Source organism: Ochotona princeps, chromosome 27 (assembly GCF_030435755.1).
Source record: "Ochotona princeps isolate mOchPri1 chromosome 27, mOchPri1.hap1, whole genome shotgun sequence".
In the NCBI taxonomy this organism is placed as follows: Eukaryota; Metazoa; Chordata; class Mammalia; order Lagomorpha; family Ochotonidae; genus Ochotona; species Ochotona princeps.
In genome coordinates, this window is record NC_080858.1 from 9,670,604 (window position 1) to 9,682,868 (window position 12,265).

Consider the following 12,265-nt stretch of genomic DNA (forward strand, 5'->3'; position numbering starts at 1 on the left):
ATCTGTAACAATCATAATTCAAAGAGTCCCATAATCCCATTTTTTGGTGCATTCTATTGCTATTCTTGGTGCGTCACCCAGATTTTAGCTTGCAGCTCAGATCCTGTCAGCGCTGGAGAAAGTTTCAGGACAATGAGGATGCTGCTGCTATATTTTGAAGGATCAGGACTGCCATTTTTTCTCATTCAGCTTTTTGTACAGGTTTTACATAGAAAACATCAAAGGATCCAATATTAATTACCCCATTGCTACCTTTAATCAAATCTTTAGCACTCTGTGGTGCCCAAGATACTCATTCATCTTTTATCAAGTAAGTGCTCTTACCAAGTTAATTTCCATGATTTTGTCAAAAGTAATATCACTTACTGATTGCTTCAAAGTTCCATTTCATATTAGACTTTCTTTAGTCCACCAAAGATCAATTTTAGTACTTTTTTCAGTTCATTTTTCTAGAACCTTCTGTCAACTACGGGCAGCTTCTTTATCATTTATTTTGCTTTTAGACAAATGCTCAAACTTCATTCTGACCATCTGAGAATAATCACCACCTCTGTCAGTCCCCTTCCTCTTTAGGTATACAGGAAATCATAAAATCTTACCACGACATTTAACGTCTGATATTTTTAATACTCAACAGTCTGGCTTTCAGGTAGGTTGATTTTTACTTAAGTTTGGCAAAATGTATATTGTGTTTCTTTATATTTAAAATACTCATGTAAACACCCATGATCATTATAAAAGATATAGAGAACACCCAACAGTGAAGAAAAAAAATCATATTCATAAATAACCAATTTCAAGTGTATCTAAGTATTTCAAACTTTGATTTAGGTATATGTGTTTTTCTGTTTTTAGAAGATCATTCAGTCATATACTTGTGTATTTGTGTGTTCTTTCTCCCTACCAAAAATATCCTGGGTTTTATATACAACTACTTTTTTTTTTTAAATCTCGTTTAAAAATTTTGCTTCTTTTTATATTATTATTCATTTTATAATACAGTTCCATAGGCCCTGTGATTTCCCTTAATCCCTTCTTAAGTCCCCTCCTCCAACCAAGTTGCCTTGTAGTATTACTATAGAATAGTTCTTCATAAAGTCATATGTGGGCATGGACAATGGCAGAGTCCAGCATCCTATTGTCAAGATATAGTTAATAGTTTCATTGGGAGTCCATCTTTGATCTAGAAGTAGAGGTGCATATTGTAATGTATCCTCACATCTGGATATGACAGTCTCCACTACAGTTACTGTACATCCCCTTAAATGAAAAGCCACAAAACAAAGTCAACAAAAGAAATTAAAATTTTAAAAAACAAACAAAAAAAAAAAATAAAGTTGAAAAATATGCTACTGAATGACTAATGTGTTGCTGAAGAAATGAAAAAGAAAAATCAAAAACTTCTTGAAGAAAATGATGCAACTGATCTATGAGTCAGTGAAGAGTGAAGTTTGATTGAGTTTAAGCCATTTACATTCAGGGTTAATATGAATGGGTGGTAATTTGGTCCTGTCATTTTAGCAATGGATTATTTATTGATTTAGTCCTCTGTTATTTTACTGGGATGTTCTTTACATTTGCTTTTGGGTTTTGTGGGTGCTATTCCTTTTCTCTGTCAGGACAACATCTTTAAGTATCATTTGTAGAGCAGATTTGTAAAAGGCATATTCTTTTAACTTTTCTTTACTGTGGAGGAATTTTATTTCTTTTTCAAAGACAAGGAAAAGCTTTCCTGGGTACATTATCCTGGGACGACGATTTTTTGCTCTTAAAATCTGGAATATGTCACTCCTTTCTCTTCTGGCCTGTAGTTTTCTGTGAGATGTCTCCTGTGAATTTTATTGGCATTCCTTTCTATGTCAATTGATTTTTTTCATGTTCACATCTAAGGATCTTTTCCCTATGTTTGATTGAGGAGAGCTTGATTATCATGTGTTGCAGTGAAGATCACTTTTGGTCAGCCCTGTTGGGGGTTCTGTGCCCCTCCTGGATGTTGTTTCCCAATTTTTTCTCTAGATTAGGGAAATTTTCTTTTAGTTCAGTGATATACCTTTAATCCTAGCTTCTCTTTCTGCACTTACATAACTCTCACATTTGGCCTTTTAGTAGTGTCTTTTAAGTTTTGAATACTTGCTTAGCTTGACCCAACTCTGCTTCCAGCTTTTTGTTTGTTTCACCCCGGTGACAGGAAATATCTTGCAATTCTGAGATTCTTCTGTTTCATTCATTCTATTTTGGAGTCTCCACTGTATTATTCATTTCTGATATATAAGCTTTCATTTGATTCATTTCCAGTGTGACCTATTCCTTAAATTCCTTGAATGCCTGCTTTATGTGCTTCTCGTTATTGACAAGAATTATAACAAGTGTTTTGAATTCTGTATCCCCCGTTTTCTCAATGTCTTCCTCGGTTAACTCTGAGGTTGGCAAAGGGTTCTGCTTCTTTGCAGGGGAGTCAGTAATATTCATTGTGCCTTTGTCTTTGCTTTTGGTCATTGTACTTTGGGTTAGCATATACTTCTCCTTAGGGCAGGTTTCTAAGCTATGTCACCCACAGGTCTACAGTTCGATATTACTTATTGTAGTTGGTACACCGCTCTTTGTTTGCAGTCACTTGTGCCACTCCCTGCAGCAAGTTTCAGGTCTGGGTTCTTACGTTGGACTTCCACCTTGGTTTTTACAGCCCCAGCTCCTGCCTCACCACTCTGCATCTCCTGTGATAACATGCTGAAGCTGCACCATTGTCTCTACAACCTTTCTCCCACTTCCGGTTTGAGCAGTTCCCAGGATTAAGGTGACACCAGGTGTCCTATATAGCTAGGTTGTTGTTGGTGGTGATCTTGCTGAAACCTGTTGGCCGTTAGGTCTGAGGGCCACATGGACCTGTTTTGGATGGAACCTTTAGGATATCACGTTGTTGCAGCTCACTGAGCCAGAAATGAGTTCACTCCCAGCTCAGTGCATGCACAGTCCTTTGCCTCCCTCCACAAAATGATGCCGGATTTGACTCTAGAGGGTGTACTGGGCTGTGAAATCCACCCTGTTCCCACACTGCCTGTCTGAGACCTGCCGCTATGTCTCTGCTCCTGATAAAATCAAACAGAGCAGAGGATAGGCAGCTCTTTGTCTGGGTTCACCTCCTGAGTTCCTTGTGAATGCCCCTTCCCACCTTGTTGTTGGTGGCATTCTGGCTGCTGTAGTTCAGATTGATGCTCACTGAATGCTGCTGGAGTATCTGGTCACTGCAGTGCCACACCATGTGTCCACTGCTTTCCCATGTCTGTCTCCAGGTGCCACTCTGCTGTCATTCTGTCCTCTCCTATTTCCTGGAATGTGCCCTCTCCGCTTCACAGTGGCTAATGTTTTTCTGTCTGCTTAAACGTGTCCTTACCCTATTCAACCATCTTTCTTCTCCCACTATATGCAACTTCTTAAGAGTTTTGTACCATCTGAAATAATTACTGTTAGTATACTACCATTAGGGTTACTAATAAATGCAAAAGTTCTTATTTTCTGTCCTTGATTAAAAGTAATATCAGCTATATTTTGTTGAGACTTATGTGACAAGCATTGTAGATGGTACTTCACATCATGCTTAACTCATTGTGGGGCTGTGATTTTTCTAGCAGTTTCTACCTTTCACATTAAAGAACCTTGAGCATTGAGAGACTTTTCTGTTTTGCCAACACTCACAGCTCCAATAAATATCAAGACCAGAATTCTAATCCAAGTCTTTGGGAGTCCAGATTGTGTTAAAACCACAATACAACACAGTGAGAAAAATGTTTAGAATACTCATACATGAAGTAAGGTGTCACAGTGGACTGACTTTTTTTCTTGATGTCCTCGATTTTATAGTCTTTGAAATTTCTGGTATGGTGCTAATGTTTTCATGAGGCTGTGCGGAAACCATAAGTTACATGGAAAGAGTAGAATAATTTCCCCCTGATAGTTTAGAGGGAAGATCCTGAGGTTCTGTTGGGAAAACAGTGCTCATTTTCTTTTTATGGTGGATATTGTCACCAAAAGCTGTAATATGATTAGTTTGTCAAGAGGCACCATTATCCAGAAATGAATTATCAACTACCAAAATATTTAACAGAATCTTTGCATTAATAGGAAGATGTTGGCAGCTTGCATGGAATGGAGTTTTGTTTCCATGCTTAACAAATAAACTCCCTCCTGGAGTCCTGAACAGTGCATATAATCTGCATGAGAAAATACGCTCAGGGGAAGCAGAGTTGTGACATAGCAGGTTACGTTGCCACTTGGGAGGCCTGCACGCTGTAATGGAGTTACTTGGATCAAGTCCAAATCCTGGCTCCTCTTCTGTGCTAGCTTCCTGATGATGAGCACTCTGGGGGCATAGTAGGGAACGGCCCATGTACCTGGGTTACCCTGTCCCTCTCAACCCAACTCATGCAGGTGACTTTGATGGACTTCCTGGCTTTGACTCCAGGCTGGCCCTGCCCCAGCTGACATTATAGGCATTTGGAGTATGAACATATGAATGGAAGGTCACTGTCCCCAACCTGTGCTTCAGTCAATCTCTTCCCTCCTACTGTTGTGCTTTTCAAATAAAGAAAACTATGCTCAATGAGTATGAAATTTAAGTAAGATATATACCTTCTAAAGGTCTTTTCTGGGCTATAGTAATTATGTCTGACAGTAAGATATACTGCCTGTTAAAAACATAAGGCAACTTGGAGGGGATGAATGTAATTCATTTTATAAAGATGGTATTATGGGGTTATGCACTTGTCCGCATTCATCATGGTGTTTACCTCAATAAGCTGAATCAGACAAATGTAGATTGGTAAGGGGGTTAGCATCAGTGGCTGCTTTACTAGATGTTGGCAGTAGAAAAGCCTCTCCGTTACTCTGGTTCCCAGTAGACATGAGGCTAGGTTGGAAAGTATCTAGGTTTCGTAATCTGAAGATTCTAAGCATGCCGGTGGTACAGTGCATCAGCTTCATTTTCTTTGAGATATTACTTAATCTCTTTGATCCATGACTTACATATTTTATGTGTAGGTAATGGAGATATGATCCCATTCTTGATAAAAAGAAAATAACCTTTTTCATACTTGCTCTTCCAAGACAAAGGGTCATGCTCGGCAGTGACATTAAGTTTTGGTTAAGTTGAAATAGGGCAAACAATAACAGAAATGTGAAATTCTCAGGAAAGAGAATTCAGATACAGTTCAATTCAGCTTTCTAATTCTGTAGTGAGTCAGTTCAAAGTATAGGCTTGCAAGATAAACTGGATGGTGCAGAACCAAGATTCCAGCATTCTGGCCAGTATCTGGATGCAGCCTACAAAGTTACTCCTTGGGGCTAACAAAAGAAGATATCATTGAAATGGAAATCTTGTGAATGGCACTTGGAAGTAAGTTATGTGTAAGAATGGTATTCTCTCCCTTTTAATCATTAAGATAAATATTTGTTGTAATTTTATTGATCTTAAATTTAATGGACTTTATAAGATACGCACTTAAAATATGCATATACATTTAGACTGTCCTTTAATTTAGTTGTAGTTATATTTTTATACCAATTTTTGAAAACATGCTTTGTCTTAGTGGTGATAGAAGTATAGATTTACTGCTTTTCATAGATGTATTTGAAAACTTTACAGTGCTTTTGATACAAACCCTTGGGAAAACTTTACCAGTCAGCAAAACCCCAAGAATAATGACACAAATGATTTGGTAATTTAGGCAGCTTGGAAAAAGTAATGCATGGTTTTTGTAAAGAAGCATCATGTTCTGGCCTGACGCGGTGGCCTACTGGTTAAAGTCCTCACCTTGAACGCAGTGGGATCCCATATGGGCGCCAGTTCTAATTCTGGAGGCCCCACTTCCCATCCAGTTCCCTGCTTGTGGCTGGGGAAAGCAATCAAGGATAGCCCAGAGCCTTGGGATCCTGCACCTGTGTGGGAGACCTGGAGGAAGTTCCTGGCTCTGACTTCGGATCGGCACAGCACTGGCTGTTATGCTCTCTTGGGGAGTGACTCATCGGACAGTTCTTCCTCTCTGTCTCTCCTCTCTATCTGACTTTTCAATAAAAACAAATCTTTTTTTTAAAAAACAAAAGCATCATGTTCAATTTATGAACTTCTATTTGTTTCAGTACTTTACCAGTTTAATGAGTAGTGCAATGTACATGGCTATGAGTTTGACTTTTTGCCGTAATATAGATTTTTCCTTAAATTCAAATTTCCCATTGTAATATTGCATTAAATAATAATTTTGGTTTTACTCAGGGGCAGATGGTAGGAAATGGGAGTCTCATTTCTGTGCTTCTATCCTTTATTAATTTGTATTTTGTCAGATTGTAAACGTAGGTTTGTAAACTAATGTGTTTTATAATCTCTTAGTGTTGTAGCTTGTTCAACTAAGTCTAACTTAGAATATGTACTGACGTAACAACACTTGCATTTTTACCTGCCTTAGCCATTGAATAGTCTATATTGAACTGTCTACTTAACACATGTTATTTCTTAAGACTCCAGTCTTGAGTTGCAGTTCTTTTGCCTGTGTAGTGTTCAAGTATATACATATTTTGCTTCCTGGAATGACTATTCAGAAAACAACACAAAGGAAATAAATGATTGTTTGCAGTGTTCTTTATAGAGAATCTTTTCTTGTATAATTCTTTCCCAATTGAAATCAATTAACTTTGATCTTTAAGTTAGGAGCACTTTAGTGTTAAGGGCTGTTCTAACAACAAAGTAAGTAAACTTTGTCCTCTACAAGGTGTTCCAATTCAGTTCTTTGTTTCAAGCTTGCAAATATGGCACAGAAAGTTTGTACATCTTGTCCAGGTTCACACAGCTAGTAACTGCTAGAATAGGCATTTGGACTCAGACATTTTGACATTATCACTACCCTTATATTAATAGGGCACTTTGCTGGTGCTGTGTTTTCCTATCACGTCTGCTTGGCACATTGATTTGTAAAATGGACTTGAAGCTTGGTAAAGACTGATGAATTTGTGTCTTTGAAATTTTCAATAAAGGAGCAATTAAGAGCATTGGCTTTCTGAAATTGTTCAAATTGTTCAGGAAGGTCACTGCTGTATGTCCTGGTTTGAAATGAGGCCGTTTTATTTTGCCTATTTGCGTGAAACTTACCAGGTGTATTGATAGCCGACATGCTTTCTGATGTATATAATATGGAGAAATGCAGTTGATAATTAGCATAGCTTTCCATTCTTCAAAAGACAAAGAAAATGTGTCTCTCTCTCCCCCCCCCCAAAAAAACCATTCTGGAGCCAGAATAGGATGTCAAAAATGTGTCAATACACAACTCTCCTTATTCTGTATGGGCTCAAAATCGCTACAGTTGGCAACAGAAGCCCTGAAAATCAGCAGTTAGGTTCTTAAGGTTCTGAACTTGCCCCCTGATGTTTTTGGGTTTCCTTGCTCTCACTATTCTGGGAACAGGAAAAAGAGGAACATGTTCTCCGCAGGGAGTGGAGTGGAGTGGATTCCACCACTGTGAGTCCCTGCCTGTTCACCTTCACTGTTACACACTGTCACACCTCATGTGTTTTGCTCTAAAAGCAGAACATTTGAGTTGATTCTGTGGTTGAAAAAGATCTCAAAGAGATGGAAGATGGATTTAATGCTGCCATTTTTAGATAATGCTGTAAATAGAATGGCAGCTGTCTTCAGATGCAAAGCAGCTCTGTAGTATGTATGCTGAACCGAGACAGAGAAAAGATTGCACCCATTTACTCCCAGGAAGAGTAGCGTTTTTACATTGGATGCAACCATCCGTTGTTGATCTCCATTCTCATGTGATGAAATACCGTACTTTCAAAGTGACACAGGAAGAGAAAAAAATGCTATCATCTTCAACAGGTTTTGAAACAATCTATGTGTTAGATAACTATCCCGCTTGCTTTTGAATCCTGTTGTCATTTCACGTCTACCCATAGTTCTAGAAGGATTAACGTAACAGGTAATCTGGGCGCTGCTGGGGGAATGTGGTGTGATTCTTGTAAAGAACTATTGCTGTACAGCAAAGGAATAAGCAGAAGCTTACTGTTCAGTATAGAATGTGACAGTTCCTATAAATGAGATATCTTCTACTCAGTAACAGTTGAACATTTATGAAACGACACATCTGTTTCAGGTCCATTGCAAATGGGTAGATACTGTGTGTGCCAACGTGTAGCAAACTTAGTTCTCACAACTTTTCTTGAAGGAACATGACAGAAAAATGCATCATGGCATTTTCAAGTCATTCTTAGGTAGGGAATTTGAAAGTTTAAGGACAGGAGAGAGAGGAACAATGAGGTCTCCGGAAGGTGCTGGATAACAGGGCCTAGAATTTGGAGGCATGGATATTTTACACCTGCTGACTAATGAAGGGGAAGACGACAGGAGGGGTCATCCTTGTTCTGCACGTGTCCTATGCCCTGAAGGAGGATGTCTGGAGGGTTCAGCAAAGGCAAAGTTAGGGAAGCAGTGTATGTAGGTGAAGCTCATTTCTCTGGCAGCAACATACGTACTTCATTTCCTAATATTGAGCGGTAACTCTGGGATTGGTTGTTTTGAGCAGTTTTGTGAACCTTTTAGGTTGCCCCATCAACAGGAAATGTGGATTTTCATGTCTGTTACGAGATAGGACATGGTATTTTGTGGTTTGTGATGACAACTTTGATTATTGTTCTTTGGGCTAATGATTTTCTGGGTGGTGATCCTCACCCAGGTTTAAGAACATAACTTTACCGTCAGTGTCGTACAACTGCCATTCTTCTGATGAGTTCCAGTCTTGGGGGGAGAGGGGAAGGGGCTGTGCAATGAAGAGTTGGGTCCCAGAATTCTCATTGTTCCCTATCCATAAATAAATACTACCTGGTGGTCTTGACTCACTGTGTGCCTCGTAAGTATATTCCTCTCTAAGATGCAAGGTTTGGATGAGATATTTGATGCATGGCCTTCCAGAAGTTGATAGATTCTAAAGAGCTACCAAGTGAGTTGAAAGAGGCAAATCATGCAACTTAATTCCAGTAAATTACTACATCACAGATTTTTCTCTACATTTTTCTCTTGGGGAAATTTGTCTATAGCCATTTTAAAGAATGGTGGTTTCCCCACTGTTGTAAAAAAAAAAAAAATAGTGTCAAGTGTGGAGTAGGTGCCTCCTATGACTCATTAGACATGCAGAAGGGTAATGATTGGCCAGTGTTGCCCTGACTTTCAGAGATCATGGGTGCGAAGGACAGATGTGGTTTGATGATTGAGTGTGCAATGCAAGGCTGTGGTTTGGTGAACTCTTAGGATAGCCTGCCTGTTGAGATTCTTGGGGTTGGAGCATTTAGAAAATGCCAATGAATCAGATTAATGACTGATAAAATTTGCATCTTGAGAAACCCTGGCTGGTACTGGGGAAGGAAGATGTTGCTTTTTTCTGCAAATTAATTGTGATAGCCATGTGTAATGAGTGTTCATTCATGAAGTAGATTAACATCCTGAGGAAGATATAATCAGTAGGGGCACACGGAAGGAGTGTTAGCTCTGGCTTCCAAACCACAGCTCTGAGATGCTATTTCCCATGTGAGAATCTAACTGCTGTTTTCACTGTACATTAATTTTGATATCATTCTGAAGTGATAACATGTATGGCTCTGTAGTTCTGTGATGCAGATGGTTTTCTCTCTCCTCTGTTTCCTTGCATTGTGTGTGGTGTTAATCTGGTAACCAGCCACTTACCATCCTGATCATGTTGTAATTGAGCTTAAAAACCCGGTGGCAGGTAAACCTATGGCAGGCAGATGGTCTTCCCAGTTTGTCAGCTGTTATGATAGAATATTTTTTTTTTCTTAGTACTACAGTGTGGTCTGGGATTTAAAAGAAAAGAAAAAGAACAACAAAACAAAGCAAACCAAACCCACAAAGAGCCCAGGTCACACAGTTTGAAACTTAACAGAATGTATTTGCTAACACTCCTGAAGTTGCTTTCAGAGCAAAAATTCATTATGGAAGCATCTTTTGTGGAGCAAGGAGTGAAGGGATAGAATGGGAAGCTGCAGTGTTGGAAAGAGTGTAAAGGTTGTTAAAACAGCAGATTTTCCGAAGCCCTGCTTGTGTGCTTGGCTTTAGTGGACTTACTCCTGGGGACAGGAGAAAGGCAGAAATGCCCTCAAGGTATTGGTTGCTTTTGCTTTTTCTCGCAGTAGCTTGAGGTGAAGGAAGGTGTCTGTTTAAAGACCAGTATCTTTCATAAAAAAATAACAATTAAGGCAAAGTTTTACAAAAAGAAAATTAAAGATGAATGAGGGTACATTGAAATAATTATGTTTTAAGGTGTATAACATTAAAAGATATTGAATAGAATATCGACTGTTTTGTAGAAATAGCAATAATGAGATTCTTGTCACCTAATCTTACCATAATTGGGTTATTACTATGCAAATGAAGGTATTACTTAAAAAAAGCCAGGAAGCAAGACAGATCCTTGAGGCAGTCCTTTATCTCTTCTTGAAGCTGAGCTGTCAGTTCTCTTTGGACTGAAGAGTCTTTTTCTCCACAGTTCGGAGATGCTCATTTCACTGCCCTGAGGTTCAACTCTAAAATTTTTCAGTTGCCACAGGTAGCAAATTTGTGGCTGATTATGTTACGTGGGGGGGGGGGGGGTTATTTGGAACCAAATGGAATAATTAACCTGCATGCTTATTGACCACTCTAATTAAAAAAAAAAAAAAAGGAATGGAGCACTTTTTCCTGCCAAAAAATGCCTGCAGGAGCCTTATCTCCAGTGTCCATGTGGTTCTGTCATTGTGTGCACTGTCAGGTTGTGTCTGTGTGTCTTAGAGGACAACAGGTTGCTTGGGGCTAGCACCCTACCTAGCACACCTTTGTGACCAAGGAAGTGATCTAGTAGGCCTCCGTTATCCTCAAATCAATAGTCCATTCGTTGCTGTCCCTACCATGTCCGTTTGTGCTCCTGTGGCACCCATCAAAAGAACAGAAACATTTGAGACAATTGCCATTTAGTTCATGACCCAGGTAAATGCCTGTGTGTTCTGTGGGGAATGGTATTTCAAAGTGTTGACTGCTGAGCTTTGAGTAAAAGGCGATTATGTTTCCTGAGAATTTTGTGTGATTGCTATATATCCCTTGCTGTCTCAAATGGCTCTTTGTATAACTTAGGGTACAGAATTTCACTTGAAAACTTCTCAAGTATTCCTACATATGAATGATCTTCAAAACTACTCATGTAAAATGCATATTATAAAAAAACATGGATTTCAAACACTTTTTTACTAAAATAAACTTATTTCCTATTTCTGTTTTTCATGAAATTTTGAAATACCCTTGTAAACATCAAAACCACTGACACCTTGAACTGTAGTGAAATCTTAGCACATTTTTGGTAGTGTTAATAGTCTTTGATAGTGTATAGTAGATTAGTTGAGACAAGTGGGCTTGAGGAAATCGTAAAAGACAAATTTCATTTACCAAGTACATTTGGTTCCAAGGATTAAGAGGAAGTCAAGAAAAATATAGGCCTTATCAGTTTATTTCAGATCAATTGGGATTTGGGAAGGTTTTCTAAATGTCACTAGCAACTGTTCTTGTGTCCTTCCATCATTCTTACAGTAAAACTAGGCTTGTAGTGTATACTTCCCATTATATTTCTGCCATTCTCTGTTTAGATTAAGTTAATGTTTATGAATTCAGATGCTTTTATTTTTGTTTTAATGCATAACTTAATAGATACTGGTAAGTTTGAAGACTTCCATGTTTCCAAGCCTGAAAACATGTGCTTTAAATTTTAGTACTTTCTAAAGATGTGTTTATTTCTTGTCGGAAAGGCAGGTCTATTGAAAGAAGTAGTGACAGAAAGATCCTCCATCTACTGTCTCACTCCCCAAATGACCACACAGCCAAAGCTGAACCAATCTTAAGCCAGGAACCAGGAGTCTTGAATCTCTTCTGTGTCTCCCACATGGGTGCAGGGTCCCAAAGCTTTGGGCCAGCTTTTATTGCTTTCCCTGGCCATAAGCAGGCGACTGAATGGGAAATGGAGCAGCTGGTACATGAATCAGTGCCCATAAGGTATGCTGGCACTTGCAGTTGGAAGATGAGCCAGTAGAGCTCCTGTGCTGGCCTTCATAATTTTCTTTAAAAGATTTGTTTATTTGAAGGAGGTTTTTGAATGGCTGGTTCATTCCCCCAAGACCTCATTTTGAACTCTCATGTGGGTGGCGGGAGCTCAAGTGTGTATGCCATCCTCAGCTGCTTTTTCCA